The sequence below is a fragment of the Peromyscus californicus genome, unplaced genomic scaffold, assembly GCF_007827085.1.
Source record: "Peromyscus californicus insignis strain IS unplaced genomic scaffold, ASM782708v3 Scaffold_23__1_contigs__length_62951481, whole genome shotgun sequence".
Lineage (NCBI taxonomy): Eukaryota > Metazoa > Chordata > Mammalia > Rodentia > Cricetidae > Peromyscus > Peromyscus californicus.
This window is the reverse complement of record NW_026294534.1, coordinates 62,573,492-62,601,184: the sequence shown is the minus strand read 5'-3', so window position 1 is coordinate 62,601,184 and position 27,693 is coordinate 62,573,492. Positions and strand designations below refer to the sequence as shown.

Genomic DNA, 27,693 nt, shown 5'->3' with positions numbered 1-27,693 from the left:
GCCATCTTTGCCCCTGACCAATGAAACTAACCAATCCCTGAACAGAAAATCTCCCTGGAGAAACTTTGCCCATAAGAAACCCTATATATATATATCGAAAAAAAAACCAAAAAAAAAAAAAAAAAAGAAAAAAGAAACCCTATATAAACCACCCTGCCTGTTCAGTTGTTGACTGTTCTTTTCCACCCTGGTAGAGGCAGCCACTGTCCTAGACTCCTCCTTCCCAAATAAATATCTTAAAAGAGTCTTAGGTATGAAGATCTTCATTTGCCAGCACAGGGAAGAAGAACCTTGCTAAGATGTCCCTTAGGGGACTGAGCAGAAAAAAACCATGCAGAGACGTTCCCTTAGGGGGCTGAGCAAGGCAGAGCTGAACAGAAGAACCTTACTGAAACTTCTTAAGGGAATGAGCAAGGTGGAGCAGAAAAAGTAACAACTTTTCAATGGAGGAGATTGCTTCATTTCTGCAGGGGTTTCCTCTTTAGCAGAGTGAAACAAAAGAAGCAATATCTTGGTCCAGAGAAGGAGCAGAGCTCTCCTGGGAAGCCCCCTTAAGTGGGGTCTGAGCAAAACTTGGCTGTAGTGGCTCTCCAGGAGAGGAGCAGGATTGCTATATCCTGTGGGGAGACCATCCCCACTGTACCACAACTCAGAGTATAGCCTGACTCCCCAAACAGTAAGGATACCTTTTCATCCAGAGCTGAGCTGTCCCATTGCAGCTCCAGCCACCAGAGCTGTCCTAGCAGTTCAAGGTATAGCCTGACTCCCCAAGCAGTCAGGATACCTTACTGCCACCCCGCCCCCAGAGTTGTAATACTCTCTTACAGTGGTGCCACTTGATAGGTTTTTCACCCCATAAGCCTTTCCACCAACGCAGCAATCCAAATCAGACTAAATTAGAAAAAGCCCCAGTTTAATGGGTAAAGCATTCCCAAGTGATTCTCTGGCCCCACAGAGACCACAAAACTGCGTGTCTGTTTTCTGGGATGCAGCTTATATACCCTGTGGGAGTGGTCTTGAGCCTCTCTGGGGGAGGAGCTGTGTTTGGCAGGTTTTAAAGGGGCAGATTTGGGGCGAGAGATGGGGGAGGGGAGTTGAAGTGGATCTTCCACCAGAACATTCCAGACTCTTTGGGTATATGGAGGCCAGTGTGCCAGGGGTTGAGGTGGTGCTCCCACCCAAACACCACTTATTTTGTTGATTTTACTAATTATCATCTAATAATTTTGTTGTTTCTGTAGATAATGATAGACCTTCACCAATTTTTGTATTCAGAAAATTTACTATATTTTGCTATGAGTTCCTTGAGTTTTTGTTGGTTTGGAAACTTTCTATGGAGATAGTTTTATTTTCTTGATCTTAAAGCCTTGCCTCTCCTCGTTTCTTGGCATATCTTTGTTTTCTAGTTTTTGCTATCTTCATGTTTGGGTTGTTGCTGCTTAAATGATTGATATGGTTATACTTTGGTTTGGGGTTTTTAAAACCTTCTCATATATTATTGTCTGTTTGTATTAATTGGCTCCACCAGTCAACAAGATGCAGCCTAGAATCAACTGAGGTAACATCAGTTGAATGCATGTCCCCATCAGAATGGCTGGTTGCTGTCTGTTAGAAATTGTGTTGATTGATGATTGACATGGGAAGGTTCTTCCACTGAGGTTTCAATACCCTAAGCAAGTGGATCTGAGATGAATAAGGGAGTTAGCTGAGAATGAAACAAGTGACCAAACAAGAGAGAAAGCCAGTAAACAATGTTTCCCTATGGTTTTTGCCTTCAGCCGTGACCTCGAGTTCCTATCCTAATGTGGGTTGTGATCTATCACTATCAGCCAAATAAACCTGTTCATTACCTGAAATGCTTTTGATTAGAGAATTTAATCACAGCCAGAAACAAGCAAGTTAGAACAAAAAGTAGTACACCAAAAGTGATTTTCTTGCTGCAAAGTACCTGGGAATGTTGATTTTTGGAGGAATGTTAAAGATATCAGGACTTTAGATGGCAAAAATCATAGAAAGCTTCACACAGAACTTAATTAGCTGTGTGGTGATATATTGTGCACCTCAATAAAGCTTATCTGGGAAACAGAGGACAGAGCCAGCCACTAGATTAGACATAGAAGCCAGACAGTGGTGCACACATCCTTAATCCTATCGCTCCACACAGAGACAGATCCATCTGGACTCTGTGAGTTCAAGGCCACACTGGGAACAGAGCCAGGCATGGTGGCACACACCTTTAATCCCAACACTTGAGATCTCATGCCTTTGCTTGGGAAGTATACACACCTTTAATCCCAGGAAGTAAGATAGCAGAGCAGAAAAAGGTATATAAGGTGTGAGAAAACAGGAACTCATTCTCTTTTTTTGGTTTTGTGAGAAAAGATTTCTCCTTGTAGTTTTGGTGCCTGTCCTGGATCTCACTCTGTAGACCAGGCTGGCCTTGAACTCACAGAGATCCACCTGCCTCTGCCTCCCAAGTGCTGGGATTAAAGGCGTGCACCACCACTGTCTGGCCAAACTCACTCTCTTTAGACTGAGGGTTTCATAGAGGTAAGAACTTGTAGCTGAAGTTTTCCTGCCTGGCCCACAGTCAGGACAAATCTCTCTCACCCGCCAGTCCCACAGCCGCTCAGACCCAACCAAGTAAACACAGAGACTTATATTGCTTACAAACTGTATGGCCGTGGCAGGCTTCTTGCTAACTGTTCTTATATCTTAAATTAACCCATTTCTATAAATCTATACCTTGCCACGTGGCTCGTGGCTTACCGGCATCTTCACATGCTGCTTGTCATGGCGGTGGCTGACAGTCTCTCTCTTACTCAGCCTTCCACTTCCCAAAATTCTCCTCTCTCCTTGTCCCGCCTATACTTCCTGTCTGGCCACTGGCCAATCAGTGTTTTATTTATACAGAACGATATCCACAGCAAGAACTACTGGCTGGCTTGTTCCGTTTCTCTGATCTTTCAGTTTTCACCCTAATATCTGGCTCTGGGTTTTTTGTTTGTTTGTTTTTTGTTGTTAATAAGACCATTTAGTTTGTTTTACTTAATCAGCTGTTCTTGTAGAACTTGGAATATGGGAGTATGTAGGTAGAGTTTCCTGTCCCACCAGCCTGTTCCCAAATAACTACACTGAGCCTTATTGTTAATTATAAATGTTCAGCTGATAGCTTAGGTTTGTTACTAACTAGCTCTTACGACTTAAATTAACCCATATTTCTCATCTATCCTCTACCATGTGGTAGTACACCCTTCTCCCCCACCCCAACAGCATGTTCATTGCCTGCTTCCTCTACATCTGGCTGGTAACTCAGCCCTCTGTCTTCCTTTTACTCTCTTTTGTCTGCAAGTCCTGCCTAACTTTTATCTGGCTATTGGATATTAAGCCCTTTATTAAACTGATGAGAGTGACCAATCTTCACAATGTACAAAAGGATTATTCCATGGCATTTTCCTCTTTTTGTCTAATTAAAAGGGAAGGTTTAACTTTAACAGAGTAAGACTATATATAATAAAACAGTTATCAAGTAAGAATTGCAGTTACAATATCCAGTCCATTTGTATTTGACAAATTTAGAGAAAATACTCTATTATCTATCTTATCTTTGTGAGTTTAAAATTGTATACTTAATTTACTTTTTATCATAGCTAAGGAAAATTCTAAGTTTAGCTATTTAGTCTTTAACTCCATCAAAGACCCCAGAAGGATGTAATATTACCTAATGACAGGAACATCTGGCTGCCTGGACAGTCACCCGAAGTTCCTCTTCAACATTGGGGCATCTGTCTTTGGCCTATAGACCTAGTATATCTGATAGACATTTCTGAGAAGCAAGTAATTTTGAAGGACTGTCCTACCTTGTCTTGGCAAAGTTTGGCAGCTGCTTTCTTTTGAGTCCTCCTAGTCCAGTTTGGACAGTATACTGCCAGCAATTGAGGCAAAGACAGTTTTTTGCCCAGTGACTAGCTTTTGCCATAAAGAAAGCGAATTCCATATGGAGTTTCCTCAATACTAGTTATCTTCTCCGAAGTGCTGCCAGAAGTGGATATGTCTCACTGTCAAGAAAAGCCCTATATTATTAAAACATTTTAAATGCCGTATTCTTTGAAGTGTTTGAAGACCATCTATCTATCTAATTATATCTGTTTAACCTTGAAAATATACATGACTACAAGTTTGATTATTATAGATGACTAACTACTAACCTGTATTTCTTAATTACACATTATATCTTTAAATGAGTTGCATAAAGCACAATACCTCAAACAAGAGTAGAAACATACATACACTATAACAAAAATAACTTTAAATTTGTATCAATAAACTAAAATCCATACCAATGAAAGACATTTTGAGATTAATGGTTGTTTTTTTGGATTAAAGTAGATTCAACAATCTAACTGTTTTTCTATCATTCTTATATCCCCTACTTTTTTTTGGAAAGAGATCTTTGAATCTAACTCTTTTGTTTAGCTTTTTTCTTGACCATGACTAATAGCAACTTGTAACCACCACCACCACCACCCCAATGATGACAAACATCCGTAATCCATCCTTCTGGGAATGTGGATGTTGTTTTCTCTATACTGCTTCCTGTTGTTTGGGGGTGCTGGCATCTTTGGGGAACCTTGAAAAAATCAGGATAATGGCTAAGTCCTGGCTGGAGTAGTCTGAGAGGCTGGATGATCTCAACCAGCAGCCTTGAAGCTATTCTGGATGCAGAACTTTGAGAAACTTGCAACAGAGGTGTTTTCAGTTGTTGGATCGCCTGGCCCACCCCCTTTTATTGGTGTCTGGTCCCCTTGCTCTGAAAATACATAAACTTTTAAAGGTAACATACATATCTGCATTAATACAAGTATAGACTGCATTGTACATAAGTCAGCTAAAGATTTTTTTGTTTTATGTTTGAACAGGTAAAATATACATCACGTGGCTTGTAGTTTTTGTAGGTTTATTTTTTTATATTTGTAGCCAGGATTTTCAGGGGATCTTCCTCAATCAAATCTGAACATCTCCAACCTTGAATGAATCTACAGCCTTTCGTTTTCTATGGGAAAAAAAGCATAACCTCTTCCTCAAAACAGCACATCTTTTGACTCTGTGAGTTCAAGGCCAGCCTGGACTACAGAGTGAGTTCCAGGAAAGGCGCAAAGCTACACAGAGAAACCTTGTCTCAGAAGACCAAAAAAAAAAAAAAAGACATTTTTAAAATGTCTATTTTGGTTTAATCCAGCAGCCTCCATAATCCAGTGTGTCTTGTCAGCTATCACTTGTTTATCAGCAATCAAAAAATTTAAAGAAAACACAGGATCCAGACTTTCCATGTATTTTTCCATCTTTATGTGGCTTTTTTCTTTTATATTACTTTACTCCTGTTTTAAGGACTTTATTATTTTTAAACCATCCTTTTTTCTATGACTGTCTGTATACTTTCTCTTTTCCTTCTCAAGCTTATGTACATTTTTAAACACACTGTAACCTATTTAGAAGTTTCTTTATCTGGATCTGTCTTTATTGAGCATCTGTAGTGTTCTCTGATCTCATGAGATGAATCTTAAGCTGGAGCTAGCACATGACAGCTGGCAGCTGGCTTCATCCCACAGGGGTGCTGCTGGGAGGTGTGTCTCTATGCTGTGACTGGCATGAGACTGTGAGACTAGCAAGCCACATTTGGCTTTATTTTTGTGTTTGGAACCTTTTTTAAAGCTTTCTCAGGTTTTATGTGGAAATTCGTGCCCCTTGTTGGAATGCCATTTGTGTTGGAAGACATTGCTGGCTAGTCAGGGTCGCAGCCTCCCCCATGGCCTGGCAGCTTATCTCATTAGGGCAGCAACATAGAGCTCCCTCCCTCATGCAAAGCTTCTTGCTCTCTACCTAGCCTTATCTGAAGAATGTCACTGAACCTGGAGGACTGGCCTTATCTAAAAGCTGTCTCTAAACCAGATGCCTGATTCATCTTTAGTTTGACTGTGTGTGTTTGCGTGTATGTGTGTTTTATTAAGAAATTTTTTATTCATTTTGCATACCAATCACAGATTTCCCTCTTCTCTCCTCCAGCTCCTCCAGCCCCCACCCCCACTTTAGCTTGACTCTTGGCACAGATTCTTGCTAAGGAGACTTGCACTAGGAGCTCTGCTGTAGGACCCTATTGTCACATACTAAGCCTTGTGATAGGACCATGCCACTTAATGAAAATTAGGGTTTGTCCAAAGGCTCTACAATCCTATCCCTTATAGACTGGAAAAAAATTGAGCTGATTCACAAAAATCTGTCTCCTGGAGGGATGTGTCTGTTTGTGCTCATGGGCCATGCAAAAAGTGTTCTGTTATCCCTTTGTTGTTTATTATGTGGCACCAATGTTATTCCTTAAGTGGCACTGTTTACTATGCAAAAAAAGCCATGAGGTACAACAAAACCCACTATAAGAGTTTATTAGGGAAAGAAAACAGAAGGGGGTGCTTAGTCCTATGGAAATGGTCATGCAAGGAGAAGGGGAGAGGGGTATGTGTGGTCTGCTTTTATGGGTTCCCCCACACATGCACATATGGGCTTATGTAGCTACACCATGCATGCACATAGATTACCTCATCACGCTGTGTGCAAATTACGTGATCGCACAGTGCATGGATTACGTAGGATATAAGGCCCTGGGATGACTAAGCCACTTGCTTGGCTATTGGATACCACATGTGTGGTCATGTAGCTGAGGGAGTGGCCAGGACTTCCAGCACCCTTTTGCCTCTTTCCCCTCTTGACCTGGTGGCCAACAGGCTGAGAGGGAAAGTGGACCCTCACAGATGGCACCTGAGAACAGCGATTTCTGGAAAGTGCAAGAATTGGTGAGCACCCCTTCCCTGATGGTATCGGCTTCTTTAGCTTGGCTGTCCCAACTTGAGGACCAGCAATCTCCTTCTCTTCTTTCTCTCCTTTGTACCTCCTTTGTAGGTCTGGATTAAGGTTAGTCGGCAACTGAAGTCAGGGCAACTCTCTGAAATTGACAAAAGGTCTTCTACCTGATTTCTGGACCTTGACAGTCCAACTGGGCGTGAACAAAGACCTTTATTTTTTCTCTCTTGTACAAAACCTGGTAATGCAGCAGCCAGTTAAATGCCACTAGGGCAGCTGCCAACCTCTCAAATCTGCAGACAGGCTTAAGCTTGTTAGAACGTCTCAACCCCCTGGGCTAAATTGCCTCAGGAATGTTGAATGCCTCTGATAGCATTTCCTCTATTTTCTATAATAGGAAATTCTTCACATAAGAACGCACAGGAGTACAGCCTGTCTTGGCTGACATGCGAGTGAGCACAGTGCACAGCCTATCTCTTGGAAGTCCTGCTATTCGAGCAGGGGCTGAACAGAGACTCCCTCCCGAGTCACCCTGCCTTGTGAACTGGGCGGAGCAGAGTCCATGTTCCGCGTGAACAGGACAAATGGAGCCCCCTGTCCAGGCTGCCATGTACAGGCAGCCTGCTCGTGGGGGCGATCTAAAGCCCTGCTGGGGCCCCTGTCACTGCTCTTTCTCTCCCTAAACTACATAAATTTCCTGTCCATACGTTTGTTACAATGTATAAGTCAGATGGAAAGGTTCCTGCCCCTACAACATCTGCAGCTGCAGATTCCTTCTGCCCTGCAAGAAGGAGAGGCCTCTACCCCTCCCCAACTCCCTGCCTCAAAAACAAAAACTATGTTCTCCCACCACCACAGCACAGCCTGCACCAGGGGTGGGAGCCCCTAGCCACACTGAACTCGTGTCCCAACTGCAGCTTGTAGACAGCCTACTTGAGGGGTGGCGGCTTTTTGTCTCAGCTGGAGGCCCACATGAGCCACTGCTTAGGCCATCACAGATTAAGGGCACTCACCCCATGCCGGGTGGCTCCAATGGCAGCGGTTGATGGATGAATGGGGGTGATGGATGGACGAGGCCAGGGATGAGGTCTGTGGGAGACTGCTCCCCCCCCCCCATGGCTAGGATGGCCTTGTTGGAAAAGGGGCTGGGGAAGATAGTGCCAAAGTGTGCCAAACCACCTTGCACCCTCTTGGTAGCACAACCTGCTTAATACCAGGCCTGCTGAACTCTCCCGCAATCCACTGCACTGCCTCCCGCCCAGGGAAACCTCACCTTTCCTCCCCAAGCCGGCAGCCACTGGGTGCAGGACACTTCCACCATGCTGCCTTTTACCATCTCCCCAAAACTACAATCCTGACTACAAAACCTTAAAGACCCTCTAAAATTCCTTTTTTCTATATCTTAAAATTATTAACTTTTCTCTTTCTATTTCAAAGTCTATAGGATGCCCATCAGGCAAAATTAAAAATCTATATAATTCACAAAGAAATATCCCTCTCATGGGAAGTTTTTGTGTGTCTATTTCTCAAGAAAGCTGTGTTGTTAACAGTTTGTCTGTTCATCAGTTTGTGCATTCTGGTATGTCCATAAATGTCATTTAAATATATCATAAAAACAAAGATGGGTTAAATATCTGTGGGGCGTTTACCCAACCACCCCCACAGTTCCCCAGAGTTTTCTTGAGTGCGAGCAGCAGGAAATATTAGATAGAAGGATTTATTCCGGAGAATATCGTGGAGAGAAACAGATAGAAAATAAAGGATAGCCTCGAGAGGGCCTGGAACCTATTCCAACGGGCCCCGACTGTCTCTGCCCCAGGGTTTTTATAGAGACGCCAGGGAGTGGAGCAAAAGACCTCCTCCCCCAGCACAGCCAAGTGCAGACCATCCCAGACACCTGCACTCAGGCCCATGGTCCTAATCATCCTCTATTCGGACCTGCTGGGTAAAGCCACAAGGAACCCGAGAACGGGCTCCCACAAATATCTTTGTCTCTTATTGTCTTTGCAAGTCACCATGTGGCTACTCCTTATTTGCGGGACCTCAGAATATATCTGAGCCCTCTGGCCACTAGATTCAGGTTAACAAAAGCTTACATATCCTTTCGTATGGATAACATTAAGGATTATTTTTTTGATGCTCTATTTTATTAAAAAGCTGTTTCTAGAGTTGGGATCTGGCTCTCCCCTTCCCTAAATTCAAGCATGTTTAAAAGCCTCTTTATGTCCTTTATCAGGCTGAGCCTCCTGACACAGACACTAAAAAGGAAACATCAAAAAAAGTTAAACTTAATTTATATAAACATTCTACACCTCCAAATTTATAAGTTCATTTTATTGGATTTAGTTAAAAAAATCTATAAAAGGATGTAAAGTTTAAACCTTAAGTTGTGAAGATCTAAACAAATGTCTTAAGGTCTAAGAAGGTATATTAAGGTATATAAATATAAGCTGTAAAAGTCTGAAGATGTAAAAGCTTAAATTATGATAAAAATGACTTAAGTATTTAAATGCAAGTAATTAATTGTAAGTTATTAACTTATATAAATACAAATTATGAAGGTCTGAGGACATCAAGACCTGGATTGTGAGGATCTAAAAAAGATGTTTTGGAGATACTTGGATGGATGCAATTTATAAAGATATAAAAATGGCTTAAGGTATATAAAAAATGTTTCAGATTTCTCTCCTTTGCTATGGTATTATGATATTAAGACTTTAAAAGCTCAAAGTTTTAGCATTAACGAATGGAGTTCTGACATGCTATTAATCTAGCTCTAAAAATACGGACTACTTATTGTTTAGTCACAAGCTCAAGAGTTTCCACCGGGTGGGGGGTGGAGGGTGGAAAGGGGGTGGCAGCGGTGGCAGCGCATGCCTTTAATCCCAGCACTTGGGAGGCAGAGGTAGGCAGATCTCTGTGAGTTCGAAGCCAGCCTGGTCTACAGAGCAAGTTCCAGGGCAGGCTCCAAAGCTGCACAGAGAAACCCTGTCTCAACCGCCCCCCCAAAAAAAGATCAACAACCACAAAAGTGTAAGTTTCCTTTAGTTATCCTCTAAATATAGACTTAAAGGTACTTCTCATTGGACTAAAGACATCTCTGTTCAATCAGTAACTGATTCTCTGGACATAGAAAAAATGTTCATGCCTTTTATCCCAAAGCCATAGCCTTTGCTATGACACCAAGATGTAAATCTGTTCCAGCTGTTTTACAGACATCAGTTAACTGCCTTTTCTATAATGTAGATTTCAGTATAATGATAATACTAATATATCTAAAACTTTCATCTCCTTAGTAAAAACTAAAATTCATATAAGCTTCCAGGAATCAAAATCATAAGGCTTGCATCTATCTGTCAACAAATCAAACAAAAAGGGTTCCAAATGTAAAATTTCTCTTTTTATTTTAACTTTAAGTTCTGCCCAACCTGTATCTTAACAGAGTTCCACCTGGCTGACAGTCACCATCCCCCGCCTCAACAAAAACCCAAACAAAACAAAACAAAAAACACCTGTAAATTACAAGCTACTGAGCTCTAGACTTACTAAATGCTAATATAAACCAGTCCCGCTGATATAAGTGCTCCCTCCCCGTCACCTGGAACAGCTAATCAGATGCTTCTTACAAACAAGCCTTTGCTTAAGCCTCTCAGCCTTCCTGGGCCCTGACAATATATGCCTCAGCTCACCTGAAAGCAGCTGTGGAAGGCATCATCCCTGCTACCATAACAGTGGCTAGATAGGTAAGTTAAACAAACAAACAACTCACTAACACCAATGGCTAATGAGACCAGGTAATTTCCTGGAATTCTGGGAGCTGTAGTTCTTAAAAGATAACACCTACCCAAGTACCAGGTAACTTCCTAGGACTCTGGGAGTTATACTTCTTAAAATATAATAACAAAGCCTTATAAAAAGGTATGATTACATATGGGTTTTGTCCATATAAGCCCCAACAATGTATATCAAAGCCACACAACTAAAAGGTTTCCAGATGATGGCTCTGACAAGATTCCATCTTGGTCAATATTTAAAATTTTAATAAAAGCTAATTTTAACTTTACCTCCTGTCCCATATTTGTGTGTGTGTGTGTGTGTGTGTGTGTGTGTGTGTGTGTGTGTGTGTGTGTGTGTGTATGTATATGTATGTATGTATGTTTCAAATCTGGGACAAGAGGCTGAGATGCCTATTTAACACATCAAAGCTAGACCTGCTGCCAGGTTCTCCCAGTGCCCCCAGTCCTTACCTTTTACAGGGTATGGCTCACATACCCTGTCCTAAATTTAAAAATTAAAAGAAAAACTAATAAAGGTCAACTTAAAAACAAAAATGACCATCTACACCTCTAGCAATACAGTTAGCAAAGACAATGGCCACCCTAAAAATATTCTATATCTACAAAAACTTCAAACACCCTCCCATCTTGGTACGATGGATGGCCTTACCCCATGAATGGAATATGAAAGAGACCTGACCTCCTCATAGCAGGAAGAGGTTTCTTTGCTTGTGTTTTTTTGTTTTTGGTTTTTTTTTCTGCAGAAAGGACCAACTGAGGCCTATTTGGATCCCAGCCAGAAATGTCCAGCAACACACCCCCAACCATAAAGATGGCTCATCTCTCACTGTCTGGTCAGGGACAGAGAAGATGGAAGAAACTCCACCCCTTGAAGAACAACAAAATCTCCTGAAGGGACATCCATGACCTGGTGGCCACTGCCCAAGCCATATGCCCTCCCACCTCCTCTGCTATTTTAATGGCAGTCTTTATTATAGGGCTGTCCTGCCACCATTTAACTCCCTAATTCTCAACCCAACAGTCACCACTGGCATGATGTCTTTGAGGAAACCTATTCGGACAAAAAACAATGAGATTGGATCCATAGACTGGCGCAACCAAGGATGCCATTCCTATTTCAACACCTAAATAACCATCTCACCATTATTGTAGATGACTCCTGAAATGAAAGATAAAGAACAGGAGTCATAGGAAAACAGTTATGTTAAATATCTCTCTGCTGATGTTCATATTTCTCAACAGCTATTGCAGACCTCCCAGTCCATGCTAACCCATAGAAATATTCTTAAAGAGGAGATACAGCTAAGAAGAAATGCTCAACCCACCCTAGCTACAGTATGTTCAATGTGTTGTTAACTTTCTCCCTTTCACCACCTACCTTAATGCCTCTAACTACTTATTTTATATATCGAGCAATAGACCTCTGCTGGCAGCTGTACTGGTTAGTACCCCTCTCCTTTACCCTAGGACCAGTGTCTCACTAACGTCACTTTTTCCAGGCTGACATGTAAGATAACCTCCTGCACAGACACCCCCTGCCAGGGTTTACACTATTGTATGATTATTCCACAGGTCTGTCCATATGAAGAGAAAGAAGTGACACTGCTGCTAATCAAAGACAAAAGATATTCCTTCCTTTACTGATAGCAATAAGACTTATCATCTTGTCATCTCCTTTGGATCTTCCAGGGCTACAGCAACTGCCATCCTCCAGACATATCATCTGTCTGGAGACTTCAGATACAGACTTGATCAGACAATGATATCTACAACTGAGAGCCTTGAGTCACTTGAAAAACAGATGAAGTCTCTTGCCAGGGTTGTGCTCCAAAACAAAAGAGCATTAAACCTCATAAGTGCTGAACATGGGGAAACTTGCTTGATATTAGGGAAAGAATGTTGCTTTTATGTAAACAAATCAGATGTTGTTAAACTAACGTCAACACTCTCAAAAAACTATACAAAGACCTACTCTCAAAATCCCAGTCTGTATAACAAATTAGCTGGTTCCATAAACACTTATTTTCTTGGCTCCTACACTTTATTGGCACTCTAATTATGCTGTTTTATTTTGATGTTTGCCCCCACCTGTAGCTGGAGAATTTCTCTCCAGCTCCCGCCAAGTCCCGGCAGTCTGACAAACCACTTATAAAATAAACACACAGATGCTTATATTATTAAACTGTTTGGCCTAATGGCTCAGGCTTCTAGCTATCTAGTTCTTACATCTTAAATTAATCCATTTCTATAAATCTGTACCTTGCCATGTGGCTCATGGCTTACCAGCATCTTCACATGCTGCTTGTCATGGTGGTGGCTGGCAGTGTCTCCCTCCGCCTTCCTGTTCTCTCAATTCTCCTCTCTGTTAGTCCTGCCTATACTTCTTGCCTGGCCACTGGCCAATCAGTGTTTTATTTATTGTCCAATCAGAGCAATTTGACATACAGACCATCCCACAGCACCCACCTTATTCAGTTCGTCCAGTGACAGATCACCACCATTGCTTAATTACCAGCAGTCAGGTAATAGTTTACTACCAGGCCCTGGAACCTTCTGGCACAGACCACAGGTTCCTTAGGGATTAAAATGACACCTCTCTATTAAAAAAATAAAGTGGGAGATGTTGGAAGACATTGTCTCAGAGACAGAGGTCTCAGCCTCCCCAGGGCCTGGCAGCTTATCTCAGTAGCTCAGCAGCATAGAGTTCCTTGCCTCCAACAAAGATTCCTGCTCTCTACCTGGCCTTATCTGGAGAATATTCTAGGGCCTGGAAGACTGACCTTATCTAAAAGCTTTCTCTAAACCAGATGCCTGATTTGTCTTTACCTTGACCCTTGGCACAGATCCTTGCTAAGAAGACTTGCTCTAGGAGCTCTGTTATAGGACCTTACTGTCACATACTAAGCCTTGTGATAGGAGCATGCCTATATATTCCTTATAGTCTGGAAGAAAATTGAGCTGATTCACTGAAATCTGTCTCCCAAAAGGCTGTCTCCATTTCTGCTCCTGGGCTGTGTACAAAGCTTTCTGTCACTCCTACTTCTTTCCCCTTTCAGCCTGGTAGCCAACAGGGTGAGAGGGAAAGAGGATTCCATAATTTGTAGGTGGAGTTTTCTGTCCCACCAACCCACTCCCAAATAACCGCACAGAGATTTAGTAATTATAAGTGCTTGGCAGATAGCTTAGGCTTGTTACTAACCAGCTCTTACAACTTAAATTAACCCATATTTTTTATCTATTCTCTACCATGTGGCAATACCTTTTTTCAGCATGGCAAGTTCATCTGCTTCCTCTGTATCTGGCTGGTGACTCTGGCCTCTTTCTTCCCCATGGGTTTTTTTTTTTTTGTCTGCAAGTCCTACCTAACCTCTACCTGCCTAGCTATTAGACATTTAAACCTTTATTAAGCCAATCTGAGTGCCAAATCTTCACAGTGTACCAAAGGATTATTCCACGGCAGAAGTGTTGCAAGTAATGCAGAAAATAGGTTTTCAGTGGGAAATAGACTCCATGAAAAATTTAGCTAGAGGTCATTTACATAATATTTTGGCCCCAACTTGTTCTTATTGAGTAACGTGGATTTAAAAACTAATGGGCTGATTTCTTAGAAATAGTATTAATTCTGTTGGATGGTTATTACTGATGATTCATTCACGTCTATAGTGAAAAAGAAACAAGTGGGACAGAAAAAATGAAATATTTTTTTTTAATGTGTTAGTTTATTTTTCTCAAAACTGTTTCAGTATCAATACAATCATCACTTCTTTTGTCATAGTAGGCCTACAGAGATTAAATACAATAAATAAATTTGAGGACAGAATAATTGGGCCTTTGCTCAATGTTTACTGAGAAAAATGTGTTACTAAGATTTGCAATATAGCTTGCTACTTAACTGACTCCTTGGCAAAGATATTTCCAATATAAAATATTTCTCTGCAAGTGTTATTTATAAACACATAAACTTGAAGAGCCTACAGAAGAAATTAAGGAGGAAAATCAGTCTCATATTTGACATAAATTTCTTTTGAGGAGTTCCTTAGAAAAATTTCTGGATTTGAATTTGACATATTAAGCAATGTTCTGACAGAGACAATAGAGAATACTATAGTTAAAAGTGGATCAGTTACCAGAGATGTTAGCAAATTCCATAGTTTTTACTTGATAAAACAAAAGTTCACCCTCTCCAGAGGATTCAAACTGCTAAATTTTTGCTATAATTAAGAGACCATTCAGGCGGTGGTGGCGCATGACTTTAATCCCAGCACTTGGGAAGCAGAGCCAGGCAGATCTCTGTGAGTTCAAGAATTCGAAGCCAGCCTGGTCTACAGAGCAAGATCCAGGACAGGCACCAAAACTACACAGAGAAACCCTGTCTCACAAAACCGAAAAAAAAAAAAAAGAAAAAGAAAAAGAAACCTTCCACTCATTCTAACTGCAATTGAAGAATAAGCAAAGTTTCCACTGAGTAGTTGCCATTTCAAGTCACACACCCCTGCCATCCTCACACCTACTGCCTTTTTTATAGTTAAATCTACCCAGTACAACATATTAAAACCAGAGGGGAAAAAGAGGGAAAGTTTGATTAATTAATTAAGAGAAAATATACACAGAAGAAGCAAATTCCCAGAAAACATAGCAATACCAAATAGTCTTAAATTACTCTAATCACTTACTGAAAATTGTAGGCAGATGAATTTCTAAAGGGTCTTATTACATAAAAAACATGGGAGCCAGATGTTGGGGTGAATGCTGAAAGGTCAAAGAAGCAGATAGCTAACCTCACCTTGCCAACTTCTCAGCCAATCCTGTTTCCACGAATCCTCAGACTAGAAGCCTCTGAGTCCTCATCCAAATGGATCTTAGCTGAACTGCTACTAAAAGCCTAAAGAGACCTCTAGTTCCTGGTCCTCATGCCTTATATACCTTTCTGCTCCCTGCCATCACTTCCTGGGATTAAAGGCATGTATCTTTCCCAAGCAAGACATGAGATCTCAAGTGCTGGGATTAAAGGTGTGTGTCACCATGCCTGGCTTCTATGTCTATCTAGTGGCTGTTCTGTTCTCTGATCCCAGATAAGTTTATTGGGGTGCACAATATATCAACCACATTTCCCCTTTTTTTTGTTTAAAATTTTAAAAGGTTATAACTAATATAAGAAAAAGTATATACAATAAGTATATACAATATATACAGTCAAGAATTATATTGACAATGTGTAGTCCATTAACATTTGACAGATTAACAATGACCAGTCCATTAACATTTGTCAAATTCAGACAAAAAAATTTCATTACTTATCCTATTTAAAACAAGTGGTTCCTTTTAAAAAATAGATTCAATAATCTATCTTTTTATTTTATATCCATATTTCTTTTTTCTTTTCTGGGTAGATTCAAAAGTCTACCTTTTATCATTTCTTTTATTTTTTTTCATTTTTCTTTATTAAGAAATTATCTTCTCACTCTACATACCACCCACAAATACCATCTCCTCCCTCCTCCCACCCCCAGCCCTCCCTCCCAATCCACCCCACATCTCCACATCCCCCAAATCAAGGTCTCCCATGGGAAGTCAGCAGAGCCCGGCACACTGAGCCTAGGCAGGTCCAAGGCCCTCTCCACTGCACCAAGGCTGCATAAGGCATCACACCACCTGCATTGGGCTCCCAAAAGCCTGCCCATGCATCAGGAATGGATCCTGATCCCCCTGGCCGGGTGCCCCCCAAATAGTTTGAGCCAAACAACCGTCTTCCTTATCCAGTCCCATGGGGGCTCCATAGCCACTAGTCTACAGTTCATGGGCTTCCACCGGTGTGGCCAGTCATCTCTGCAGAAATATCTGTTTTGTAGAGAAAAACAGCCCTAGGTAGTTTTAGATGGCAGTCCTGTGGTGAAACAGAGGTAGAAAATTTCAAGGTGTTTAGCATTATTGAAGAGAAGGTCCTTGCTTTGCATTGGAAGCATAAGAAGGTACCCCAAGGGTAGGACTCCATCCATCTAAACCTTCAATTTATGGTAGGAATAGGCAAAGTGATTCCTAGTCCCAGGAAGCAACTTCACATAGAACCTACTGCAATTCTGGTCCAAGCATGGCAGGGTCCATCACAACTTAGAAGGCAAATTTGGGGGCTTATCAATGTTGTACTGGTTTTGGAAACAAGAAAAATGCAAAATTTAAAGGTCATGGATTCTTACTCAATGGTTTCAGTTCAGCACTCTTGCACTCATGGCACAGCCATATCTGATGGGAATGGCAAAAATCATAAGGCCAGCACAACTACTTGAAAAAGATCTAGAAAAGCTGAGCCACATGATGGCCACTGTGCCATCTTTGGTTTTCATCTCTATCTGTTGCATACTTGGGAGACTTTTAATATTTGTACAATTTGGGAATATTGGCTTGATGGAAAATTTCTTATCAATCATTTATGCCTTCTCCCAGGACTATTGCTTCTAGGCTTTCCCAGGAAAGTCCTGAGCATACTACCCTTCCCACATTCAGGGAGATATCCTTATCACTTGAAGGTCTTCCTTATGCCTTGCAGGTTGTGACACATAAAGAAGCCAGAGGTCTCTTTAGGAGGCTATGAGATATTCTTTAAACATCTGTCCCTGTACTTACTCAGGAACAAGATATTGAAAAGAAAGTAAACTTCAAAAGGTCAACAAGATTCTGTGGGCTAGAGGAGTTGGCCACAGTTCAAATTGCAAGCCTCTTCTCACTATACACTCAGGCAACTATGTGGCATATACAGCAACAAAGTGAGATTAGCTGGTTACCTCTGCCTTACACAGAGACTTATATTGGTGAGCAAAGAATGGAGTGGATAGATGGGATATATGATAAAAGAATGAGATTTCAGGACCTCCCTTTCTTAGAAAAGTTGGCACATGAAGGTCACTGTGATGACATATGACCAAAGAACAACAGAATGCCAGGATTAGACATATAAACAAATTCTATAACTATATAGAATTTAAACATTGTATTATGCCAGAATTTGAATAGTAATTTCAGATGCTTTGGCCTGAGGAATTTTCTTGGGCACTCTGACAATTAAGAGTTAATAATACACTACTCGGGACATGGCAGTATGCTCAGGCTGGCTTGAAGATTTTGTTTTGGCCTAGCAACCTTGAAGCAACTAGTGCTACCAGCCTGAGAACAGGCTGTCATATTCCTTTAGATTCTTATTGGGTTATGGGTTAATGAGTAAAAATGAAAACCTTATCAATGATGTCAAAACTTAAGGGAAAATGATTGGAAATGTTAATTCTGTTCTATCAGTTTATTAAAGATGACTAAAAGATAAGCAAGAGGAAGGGAAACACATGCCCCAAAACAAAAATATTATCTATGATTTGGAACAACATGAACTTATTTCTGCTACTACATTCTGTATAAATAAAGAAGCATTCTGGCTGCTAGTCAGTCAGACTGCAAGATTCTGACTACCACCATGGCCTTCTTCCCTTGCCAATTCCTTACATCCTCTGCTGGGACCTGTTCAAGTTTGGCAGAGTCAGAAATCCATTAAGAAGACTGCAATAGTTCATTGCATGATTCTCGGAAGATGAAGCCTGTGTTGTATTGTGAAACTATAGGATGTTGAGATACCCAAGCTATGAGACATCTGCCATGGAGAACTGCATACAGGGAGTGAAAGTAACAAAGGAGAAACATGTATGAAAATTTGCAGGGTTAGAGATATCTAAGACCTTTAAGAATGAAGCCCCATGTGTCTGAGACACAGCTACGGAATTTGGTGTTTGCCCTGCTAAGTTTTAGTCTTTACTTGGTTCAGTCTTCCCTCACTGTGTCCACATTCCTCTTTTTGTTTTACTTATTTTTCTCTCATACAATACATCCTGACTACAGTCTTCTCTCCCTCCACCTCTGTAGCTGAAGTTTTCTCCAGTCCTGCCCAACCCCACAGACCCCACAACCATTTATAAAATAATCGCTCAGAAGCTTATATTAATTAAACTGCTCGGCCATTAGATCAGGCCTACCACTAACTAGCTCTTACACTTAAACTCAGCCCATTTCTATTAATCTATATGTCGCCACATGTTCCATGGCTTTACCTGTTGCCTTTACATGCTGCTCCCTGGGCGGCAGGCTGGTGTCTCCTGACTCAGCCTTCCTGTTCCCAGAATTCTCTTCTCTGCTTGTCCCGACTATACTTCCTGCCTGGCTACTGGCCAATCAGCATTTATACAGAGCGATATACACAGCACACTTCAGTCTCCTCCTTGCTCCCAGATCCACTCCTCTTTTTTCCCTTCAGAATACAGCAAATATCCCAGGGATATCAACCAAGCATGGCATAACAAGTTACAATAAGAATAGGCACAAACCCAATATCAAGCCTGGACTAGGCAACCCACTAGGAGGAAAAGGATCCCAACAGCAGATAAAAGAGTCGGAGACACCCCTTTCCACTTTTAGGAGTCCCACAAAAACACTATGCAACACAAACATAATGTATATGCAGAGGACCTAGCAAAGACCCTTGTAGGCTCTGTGGTTGTTGTTTTAATCTCTGTGAGCCTCCATGAGCCCTGCATAGTTGATTTTGTGGGCTTTGTTCTCTGGGTGTCCTTCTTTAAATTGGAAAATTTTTTATTGACTTTTTGAAAATATTTTCTAGGCCTTTGACTTGGGAATTCTTTCCTTCTGTTCTTATTATTCTTAACTTTTTTCCCCCTATTTTTCCATACTGTTCCAGGAAGTGTGCACTGCACTTAAGTTTTCACATCCCTTGCTAAAAGCTCCACAATTCCAGTCATCTATCCCTGTATTCTCACCCTCTATCTCTTTTTTTTAATTTATTTTAATTTATTTTGCAATACAATTCAGTTCTACATATCAGCCACGGATTCCCTTGTTCTCCCCCCTCCCGTCCCCCTCACCTTCCCCCCAACCCCCCCCATTCCCATCTCCTCCAGGGCAAAGCCTTCCCCACAGATTGAGGTCAACCTGGTAGACTCAGTCCAGGTAGGTCCAGTCCCCTCCTCCCAGGCCGAGCCAAACAATCCTGCATAGGCCCCAGGTTTCAAACAGCCAACTCATGCAATGAGCACAAGATCTGGTCCCACTGCCTGGATGCCTCCCAAACTGATCAAGCCAATCAACTGTTTCACCCATTCGGAGGGCCTGATCCAGTGGGGACCCCTCAGCCATTGGTTCATAGTTCATGTGTTTCCATTCATTTGGCTATTTGTCCCTGTGCTTTATCCAACCTTGGTCTCAACAATTCTCGCTCATATAAACCCTCCTCATTCTCACTAATTGGACTCCCAGAGATCCACCCGGGGCCTAGTCATGGATCTCTGCATCCAGATCCCTCAGTAGTTGGATGAGGTTTCTAGCACAACAATTAGGGTGTTTGGCCATCCCATCACCAGAGTAGGTCAGTTCGCTCACCCTCTATCTCTTGTTCACCTAGTACTTCCTGCTCCCATCCTCAAACACCTCCCGTGCACCCACAAAAGCTATTCTATTTCTACTTCCCAAGGAGAGCCATGTATCTCTCCTAGAGCCATCCTTGTTACTTAGCCTTTCTGCGTCTTTGGATTGTACTATGGCTAACCTTTACTGAACAGTTAATATCCACTTATAAGTTAGTACATGCCATGTTTATCTATGTGCTTCTGGGTTCCCTCACTCAAGATAATAAAGAGCTCAAGAAACTAGATAACAAACCAAATAATCCAATCAAAATGGAGTACACATCTAAACAGAATTCTCAAAATAGGAATCTAAAATGGGTGAGAAACACTTGAAGAAATGTTCAATATCCTTAGCCATCAGGGAAATGCAAATGAAAACTATTTTGAGATTTCATCTTACACCTGTCAGAATGGTTAAGATCAGTAACACAAGTGCCATCTAATGCTGGCAAGAATGTGGAGCAACTGGAACTAACTAAACTGCTCGACCATTAGCTCAGGCCTACCACTAACTAGCTCTTACACTTAAACTCAGCCCATTTCTATTAATCTATATGTTGCCACGTGTTCTGTGGCTTTACCTGTTGCCTTTACATGCTGCTCCCTGGGTGGAGTTCATTGTTCATTGTTAGTTGTTCATTGCTGATGCAGGTACACACTTGTAGAGCTACTGTGGAAATCAGTATGTAGTCCTCAGATATTTGGAGGTCAATCTACCTTAAAACCCAGCTATACCACCACTCTTGGGCATATACACAAAAGATGCACCTCCATCCTACCACAAGGACAGTTGCTCAACTATGTTCATAGCAGCTTTGTTGGTAATAGCCATAAAATAGTATGTCTGTGAGAGATTGTGTTGATTAATGATTGATGTGGGAAGGCTTCTCCACTGAAGGTGGCAATATCTCTAAGAAAGTGGGCCTGGGCTGGATAAGATAACTATATGAGCATGAGACAGTGACTAGGCAAGAGAGAAAGCCAGGAAACTATGTTTGCCCATGGGCTTACTCTTCAATTATTGGCTTGAGTTTCTATCCTACACTCCCAAAATGATGGAGTATGTTTTGATATGATCAGCCAAGTAAACCCATTCATTGCCTGAAATGCTTTTAGTTAGAGGATTGAAGGACAGCAACGTAAAAGCAAGTTAGAACGAAAGATGGAACACTAAAAGTGATTTTGTTGCTAGGTAGAACCTGGGAGTGTTGTCTTTTGGAGGAATGTGGAAGATATCAGAAAATTAGGTGGCAAAAGCCATAGAAAGTTGCACATAGAACTTAATTGACTTTTTTTGTAGGATCAGGAAGATGAGAATGTTGAGAGTCATGGCAGACAGTGGAGGTTGAGGTCATAGGGTTTCAGTCAGAAATAGATTTCAAAAAAAAATTAAGCTAGAGGTCATTTGCGTGATTTTTTGGCTCAAAAGTCATTTTATTCTGCCTATGACCTGGCAATTTAATAAGGTAGAATTAAAAAATAATGGGCTAATTTCTTAAATGGAGTATCAAAATCTGTTGGATGGTTACTGCTGATGACTCAGGTCTACAGTAGAAAAAAAATCGAGTGGGACAGAAATAAATGAAAATGAGAAGGTAGTTTCAGATGACAGTCACGTGCTGAAACAGGCAGGAATTTTCAAGGAGTTTATCACCACTCTATAGAAGGCCCTTGCTCTGGAATCAAAGCTTCGCAAGGTGCCCTAAGGATAAGACTCTGTGCAGCCAAACCTTCAGTTTATGGAAGGAGTAAGCAAAGTGATTCCTAGTCCCAGGAGCAACTCAATGCAAAATCTGCTGCACCTGTCATCCAAGTGTGTTAGTGTCTATCCCAATTAAGAAGTCAGACTTTGCACAATCACCCATGATGTGCCAGTCCTGGAAAGAAGAAAGAATCTAAATTTTAGGTCATGAATTTTTAGTCTGTGGTTTCATTTCAGCATTGTTGCAGGCATCTGTGTTTAGCAGATTCACAAACTCAGTGAGGAAACAGAGTTCATTGCATGAAGCTGTGAGGATGAAGCCTGGGTTGCATTTTGAGACCACAAGATGTTGAGATACCTAAGCTATATCTGCCATGGAGAGCTAGGTGCACATATGGAGTAGATGTAACCAAAAAGAGAGATGTATGAGAAGTTGCAGGAATAGGGCTATCTAGTGCTATGGGGTGTTCTGTATGTTAAATGTGTTGCTCTGATTGGTTAATAAATAAAACACTGATTGGCCAATAGCCAGGCAGGAAGTATAGGTGGGACAAGCAGCGAAGAGAATTCTGGGAACAGGAAGGCTGAGGCGGGAGATGCTGTGAGCTGCCGCCATGACAAGCAGATGTTAAGATACTGGTAAGCCACAAGCCACGTGGCAATTTATAGATTAATAGAAATGGGTTAATTTAAGATATAAGAACAGTTAGCAAGAAGCCTGTCATGGCCATACAGTTTGTAAGCAATATAAGTCTCTGTGTGTTTACTTGGTTGGGTCTGAGCGGCTGTGGGACTGACGAGTAAGAGAGATTTGTCCTGACTGTGGGCCAGGTACGAAAATTCTAGCTACAAATGGCGCTCAACGGGTTGGCAAGAGTTTCCACCTAAAACCTAAGGAAAAAAGATTCTAAAACCGAGGTAAAAACAGTTTCCTAGTTGTCTCTCTCAAGTTAACGGCAACCTGCAGGTTTGAGCTACTGGCGGGTTCCTGGCATTTGTGCTTGACCTACAGTATGGTGGGAATGAGGTGTCTACAAGTGGCACATTACGCTGGTGTGTGATGGATTTAGCCTTTGCTAGTATTAAAAAAAGAGGTTTCTGGGCTACATGCTGCTTGGACAAAAGTATAGACCCATGATGGCTCCTAGAGCTGGTAGTAAACTGTACCACTGCCATATTGGGAAGCTGAGGTGGGCAGAGCCAGCAGCCACAGTGGCCTTTTCAGTCTTAAAATGCTGCAGTTTAAAGCAGTAGATTCACAATAAGACAGATTCAGATGGAACAAGACTTTAAATACTTTACAATGTGTGTATAAATGTATGTAGGTTTGAAAGAGAGGGGAAAAGAAATATATACAGTTATATAAACAAATAGATAGTTTTTAAAAATAAAGTCTTTAAAGAGACAGTAAAGGTACTATAAAAAATAGGTCACATAAAGATGGATATTACACATAGAGTCTGGATTGTGTTGTCTTTGGAATTTTTAACTTCAGAAAAAAAATTGATTGTAAAAGCTGTTGAGTTAAGCCAATATGTATATTTTAAAGATATCTTGACTTTGTTGCTTTGGAAAGGAGGCTCTGCTTTTGTTTCCACAGAAAGCAAGAGGCTATGGATTTGTTCCAGATTAAGATACATCAGGTTTGACCAGTCAAGACCACCTGAAAGGTCTCTGATGACACCATGGCCCAGATGATCCAACATCCAGAACTGTTTCAAGGCAACTGGCTCAGACGATACACCCTTACGGACTACTCCATAATTTTAAATTTTTCTTTGTGTCTCCATAAGATACAGCATCCCCCTCCAGCAGGAAGTAGTAAGAGAAGCTACATCCAAATTCCCAAATATACTATGCTGGCTTTGGAGATGGAATTGGCTCACTCCTTCTCTAAACCCAGGCATATTGCTAAAAGAAAAGATTAAGAGATTCTTGTGTCCCAAATCAGAAGAGCTCTCTGGTGTGAGACAGAGAAAAACCAATATGTTTATTTAAAACAGGTTGATTATAAATGCAATCTCTTTCTAAAGAAGAAAAGGGGATATGATATAGATATAATAGGATGAAAGGGTAGATTAATGAACCTACTTTTAAAGAGCAACTTGTTTAAAATGTTTTACATTGCTATGGATTTTAGTTTATTGATACAAGTTTGAAGATAATTTTGTTATACTGTATATATACTTCTACTCTCGTTTGAGGTATTATGTTTATGTAACTCATTTAGTTTGTAATGGATAATTAAGAAATACAGATTAATAATTAGTCCTCTATGATAGTCAAACTTGTAGCGATGTTAGTTTTCTAGGTATACATAGATATATTTCAGATAGATAGGTAATCTTCAAATACTTCAAAGACCTACAGAATATGGCATTTAAAATATTTTTAAAAATTTAGACTTTCTAGACAGTGAGACATGTCTGCTCCTGGCAGCACCAGATTTGCTTCAGAGAGGAGGATGGGCATCGAAGACACTCCATATGGAGTTTATCTTCACCGTGGCAAAAATAGCCATTTGGACAAGAAACTGTTCTTGCCTGGACTGCTTGATCGACTGGACATACAGGACCCATGGGAAGGTGACCACTGAACTTTGCTTGGTGAAATGGTCCTTCAGATTCCTGCTTCACAGAGGAAACTGCCAGACATTCTACAGGACACAGAGAGAAATGACTGAGAGACTCTGGTCCTGTGGGCTGAAGACAGATGCCCCAACTTTACAAAAGAACTTTGGATGACTGTCCAGGCTGCCAGCTGTCTCTGTCTACTCTCACAAGACTCTTGAAAGTTGCTTGCATACTTCTTCCATTTCTCAGGTAATATTATATCTTTCTGAGGTCTTTGATGAAGTTGAAGACTAGTTATAATTTTCCTTAGTTATGATAAAAGATAAGTTAGATATGATACCTTAGACTCACAAATATAAGATAGATAGGTTATCTTCTTTAATTTTGCCAAATACAAATAGACTAGTTATTATAAATAGACTACATATTGTAACTGTAATTCTGCTTGATATTTGTTTTGTTATCTGTAATTTTACTATGTGAAAGTTAAAACCTTCCTTTAAAAAAAAAAGAAAAGGGGAAGTGCTGTGGGGTGTTCTGTATGTTAAATGTGTTGCTCTGATTGGTTAATAAATAAAACACTGATTGGCCAGTAGCCAGGCAGGAAGTATAGGTGGGACAAGTAGCGAAGAGAATTCTGGGAACAGGAAGGCTGAGGCAGGGAGACGCTGTGAGCTGCTGCCATGACAAGCAGATGTTAAGATACTGATAAACCACAAGCTACATGGCAACTTATAGATTAATAGAAATGGGTTAATTTAAGATATAAGAACAGTTAGCAAGAAGCCTGTCATGGCCATACAGTTTGTAAGCAATGTAAGTCTCTGTGTGTTTACTTGGTTGGGTCTGAGCGGCTGTGGGACTGTCGGGTGAGAGAGATTTGTCCTGACTGTGGACCAGGCAGGAAAACTCTTGCTACATCTAAGCCTTTTGAAACTGAAGCTCCAGGGTGTCTGAGACAGAGCTACAGGATTTGATGTTTGTCCTGCTTTGCTTCAGTCTTGCCTTTGTCTAATCTTTCCTCAGTATATCCCCATTCATTTCTTTTGGAATACAAATAGGTATTCTGCACTCCCCATTCTCTGTGTATGTTGGAGAGATGTAACTTGTTTTCTAATTTTACTAGATGTCACAATCAAGAGATTGTCTTGAGTGTCAGAAGAGATTTTGGAATTTGAACAATGTAAAGGCTGTTGCAGACTATGAGGAGCATTGAAATGACTAAATGCATTTTTTTTATGGATGATCATGAGCCTGTAAGGTACCTTGGTCAGAATATATTTGATGAAATGAAAAACCTCCCAGATAGGATGATGTATTTGATCATGTGTCTCTCCTTGGTGGCTTTCTATGGGTTGCTTGTGAAACCTTTAGTAGAGCAGCCTTTCTAGATGAAATTCCTCATTGGAAATGGGTATTAGTGTCTATAGCCTCAGTCCATTTGCTGTTCTTTGTGTCTACTGTATTGTGGTTGAGACTAATAAGCCAGCTTCCTTCTTGTGCTGTCATACCTTCATTACCATTATAGACTCTATTTCTAAATCACATAAGATACAGTAGAAGCAATTTCTATTCAGTGCTAGGCCAGTTTGCTAGCCTGCTGTTTAATTTGTTTATTTCTTTTTGAAGACAAGATTTGACTTGTAGCCCTGGTTGTCCTGAGAGTAGCTCTCTACACCCGGTTAGCCCCAAAATCAGAGATCCCCCTGCCTCTGGCTCCCAAGTTCTAGGATTAAAGTTGGGCCAAGATTACTGGTTTGTTTTGTTTTTATATTATTGAGTGATGGGCCTGGAATGTAGGTTTGTATACATGTCAAGGATATGCTATTGTGTTGAGCTTCACCCACATCTTGAATTTTTAAACTTGGCAGAGGGTATCATTCTCTTTCCCAGGATGGCAGTATTCATGACATTAATGCTGCCTGCACCATCTGAGCCACTGGATTCCAGGTGTGTGACATTCTTTTTACCTACTGTGCTTATTTTGAATTCATTTGAATGAACATGAGTCTTTTACCTGTATGCATGGATGTGCACCACATGGGTGCCTGATCTTCACAGTGGTAAAAAGCCAGTATCAGAATCCCTAAACTTGGAATAATGGATAGTTGTGATCCCCCATGTAAGTACTGGCAATTGAGCCCACCTATATGCAAGACCAGGAAGAGTTCTTTAGTACCGAGCCATTTCTCCTGCCCTTGATTATTTATGATCAACATTTATACGGCTGATGTTTTCATCTGTCCATTTGTAACTGTTTCAACATGGAGTGCCTTTTAGTAGTGCTGTGGATATCGCTCTGTATAAATAAACACTGATTGGCCAATAGCCAGACAGGAAGTATAGGCGGGACTAACAGAGAGGAGAATTGAGGAAACAGGAAGGGAAGGGAGAGACTGTGGGAGCCACCACAAGGACAAGGAAGATGTAAGGTACCAATAAACCACGAGCCACGTGGCAAAGTATAGATTAATAGAAATGGGCTAAATATAAGAGTAAGAGCTAGACAATGATAGGCCTGAGCTAATGGCCAAGCAGTTTAAATAATGTAAGAGTCTGTTCGTTTATTTTATAAGTGGGCTCTGGGACTGGTAGGACTTGGTGGGAGCTGGAGAGAAATTCTCTAGCTACAAATGGCGCCCAACGTGTTGGCAAGAGTTTCCACCTAAAACCTGAGTAAAAAGATACTAAAACGGAGCTAAAAACAGTTCCTAGTTGTCTCTTTCAAGTTAGCAGCAGCTTGCATGTTTGAGCTACTATCTACTATGGCGGGTTCCTGGCGTGCACGCTGGACCTGCAGTATGGCGGGAATGAGGCCTCTGCAAGTGGCACATTAAGCTGCATAGTGGATTTAGCCTTTGCTAGTACAAAACAAAAAGAGGTTTCTAGGCTACATGCTGCTTTGATAGAAGCATAGACCCACTATTTCTGAGAGTTGATGGCTCCCAGAGCTAGTGAAAAACGTACCACTGCCATGTTGGGAAGCTGAAGTGGGCAGAGCCAGCAGCCACAGCACCATTTCAGTCTTAGTATGCTGCAGTTTAAAGCAATACGTTCACAATAAGACTGATTCAGATGGAATAGTTTACAATGTATGTAAAAATGTATGTAGGCTTGAAAGAGAGAAAAAGGAATATATACAGTTATATAAACAAATAGTTTTTAAAAATAAAGGCTTTAAAGAAACAGTAAAGGTAATAAGCCACGTAAAGATGGCTATCACACAGAGAATCTGGATTATGTTGTCTTTGATATTCATAACTAAAGAAAAACATTTGATTGTAAAAGCTGTTGAGTTATGCCAAAACGTATAC

General features: G+C 41.0%; 1 protein-coding gene across 6 annotated transcripts in view; it reads left to right on the top strand.

Moving 5' to 3' along the window:
• LOC128119316 (zinc finger protein 431-like) overlaps window positions 1–27,693 on the top strand; it is a 55,541-nt gene that overhangs the window by 18,321 nt on the left and 9,527 nt on the right. The window contains exons 3-4 of one of the 6 annotated variants that reach the window (XM_052752729.1): window positions 24,210–24,628; window positions 26,251–26,329. The exons of 3 other annotated variants lie outside the window; for them this stretch is intronic. The gene's annotated coding sequence lies outside the window, so the exon portion shown is untranslated. The remainder of the gene's footprint in view (window positions 1–24,209; window positions 24,629–26,250; window positions 26,330–27,693) is intronic. 2 more of the 6 variants (XM_052752731.1, XM_052752730.1) reach the window with 2 other exon arrangements.